We start from the raw sequence: 2,811 nt of genomic DNA, 5'->3' as shown, positions 1-2,811 counted from the left end.
AAATGAGCAAATAACTTGAAAGCACCCATACCTCAAAAAGCATAAGACTGACCTCTGTTTGACCTTGAGGTCTGCCTGCTGGAGAGGAAAGTTCCCTAACAGACAAAACAAGCTGCAAGCTAGAAAGAAAGAGAAGAAGATTGCTTACTTTTTGATTACTTTGTTTAAACCAACCTCCTCTCCGGTTTATAATCCTTTATGGGAACATATTAAGAACGGGAGGTTTAAGGTTTGTTTAGAGTAGAGAAGAATCATGAAATAAACATTTAATACTTAGGAAAGGGGCCCAGAACTTTCTATTTGTAGGCTTTTTTTTTTTTTCTCTCCCCCATTTAATGAAGAATGGCCTTGGACTATGGTTTTCTAAGTATTTATTTTGATTACTGCTCTCATATATTCACTGGTCACACTCTTAGTGCCATTTTGGAGAACCCCAAACAAGGACATTCAGAGTAAATCTTGCAATTATTTCTGCAGGTGTGACTCATGTATGGAATATAGGATTGTCAATTCCAATCACACGGAAGCAAATTCAATACTCACATTTTATAATGGCAAAGAGGTTTTGGAAATTTTGCTTTGGGTAACTTAAAAAATAAGTCAATATTCCTTCCCTTCCAGCATTACATCCCAGCACCACCTCTGGTTCGGCTGCTTTGCCACTGCACCTGCCCAGGGCCCATCTGGACTGTCCAACCTCTGGGCTGCTTCTGCTCAGGTCAGGGCCTGCTGCTGGAAAACCTCCCATTCTTTTGGGCCCGTTGAATCCTACTCATCCTCAAAAGGGTATTCAAATCCTAGTTCTTCCAAAAGAGCTTTCCTTGACCATCCTGACACTTTCTCTTCCTCCTCCAAACTTCAGCAACCCACTGATTGGCCCTTACCAATATACTATTAATAGGTTTTTCAAAACGATGGGTTCTTATTTCCCCAGGTAGTTTCTGAGTTCCTGAGGCAGAAATTGCAAGTTCCCATCCCATATCCAGAGCCCCAATTATTCAGGATGGCAATGAACCCACATAAAAATTACGTTTTCCGGCTTTCCTTGCCAAGTGTGGTCATGGGAATAAATTCTGACCAGTGAGATAAAAGCAAAAATGTTTTCTGGAACTTCCAGGAAGACTGCTTAAGGGGATTCAGATGGAAGACTGGACCTTCTGTCTTTTCTTCCTTCCACCTGCCACCTGAGGTGAAGATGGGATTGCTAGAGCTGAGAAAGCCATTGTGGACCTTGAAGTTACCTTGAGGTAAGCTGCAAAGGATAATGGAGGAGAAAGATAGAAGGAGCTCGGTGTCTGGTGACTTTTGAGGAGCCCCTATTCCAGCCATGAACTATCTCCTCTTGACTTCTTTTCTGTTGGAGAATAAACCCTTTTATGTTTAAGCCTTTGTTATTTTTATACAGTAAAATCCAGCTTCTTAAGGGCAGATCCACTTTTTTATCATTGTATCTCCAGCAATGCCTGACACGGTACATGATAGCAGCTATTTGTTAGAGCTTAAAAATATTTTCCTTCTGACCCATCACAGATCTCATCCTGATTAAGAATAGAATTGCTCTGTTTAGAATCATGCCCATTGAGCTTATGCTCCAATTTCAAATGTTGATATTGTTTCCACTGCATAACATTTTTATCCTTACTGATGATGTCAAGTTATTATTTAGTAAATAGAAGAAATAAGAGAAATAAAGGGAGGAGATCATTATCAGGTCACAGGTTAAATGAGGAATGTTCACCGTGCCCCTGAGAGGAGCCTACGTGAAAGGTGCCTTGGGCGGGTTTAATTTCATTTGGTTAATTTTACTCTGTTTCTAGAGAAATCAGGACATTTGTTTACCTGTCCACTTCTCTGTAGCCACACCCTCTTCAATTTAGGTGACCTTCCAATGCTGACCTCCCCTGAATCAGCATTTGTGACCTATGACATGGACCCCAGTCATCGGGCAGGAAGAGGTGCTGCAGTGGATTTTGAACCACATGATCCAATGTATCAGTCAGAGTTTGGTCAAGAAACCAGAGCTATTCCAGATGTTTCAAGAAAGAAATGGTTTTATACTGGGAATTTAGGGCTTACAAAACTATTAGAAGGGCTGGAAAAATGAAAGTCAAGAAAAAGTACCATGAGCTCACAATGCCAGGGTTGACTTTCAGAGGATTAGGAAATTTCTCCTGCCACCCAGACTAGAAACTGAAGGAAGCCAACACTGATGGTTACAACTGCCTAAAGCACCAAGAGTGATTTTCAGAGGCAACTGCAAATCTTATATCTGCCAAATCCCACACATCTGCTGCTGGAGGGAAAAATAATGGTTTCTGACTCTTCTGTGCCTTCCACATCAGACATTTGCCTTCTGCAAATGTCTCTCATTGGTAGCATCTTTCCTGGAAACTGCTGATAAGTGAATCAGAGAAATGTAGTTCCCAAGCTTCCAAGCCCCAGCCATAAAGGGTAAAGAAAAGGTGCAGGCAAAATGGTGCTGAGCTGCCAAAAGACAATCTTATAGACCATCTGCTGTTCCAACTTTTCCCCTATTAAAGCAAGAAATTCCACTGCTGTTACATGATCACTCATCCACAATTCCAAAACTTCAAATGACTCTGAAAACTGAAAGATGCTTTTCTTAAGTTTGGTACAAACACACTTGACAGCACAATCTGACCTGAACTGATGTGAGACTATTTATAGTTTTTATTCCATTTAGTGTGAAATCCACGTTTCACTGTAGGACTATTACTGTGTTCGATTGCAAGGTATTGCCCCACCAACGGGAGTATTATGTATTATATGTTATAAGCACAATATTATCTT

At 40.8% G+C, this 2,811-nt stretch overlaps 1 long non-coding RNA gene across 1 annotated transcript; it reads left to right on the top strand.

Annotated features, from left to right (window-relative positions):
* The first annotated feature begins 693 nt into the window (after positions 1-693).
* On the top strand, positions 694-1,996 carry LOC119540946. Its single transcript, XR_005218130.1, has 3 exons — positions 694-786; positions 1,118-1,247; positions 1,858-1,996. It is a non-coding gene; the product is annotated as an uncharacterized LOC119540946 (long non-coding RNA).
* The last annotated feature ends 815 nt before the right edge of the window (positions 1,997-2,811 follow it).

This window comes from Choloepus didactylus, chromosome 7 (assembly GCF_015220235.1).
Source record: "Choloepus didactylus isolate mChoDid1 chromosome 7, mChoDid1.pri, whole genome shotgun sequence".
NCBI lineage: Eukaryota > Metazoa > Chordata > Mammalia > Pilosa > Megalonychidae > Choloepus > Choloepus didactylus.
This window is presented reverse-complemented; position numbering and strand designations above follow the sequence as displayed.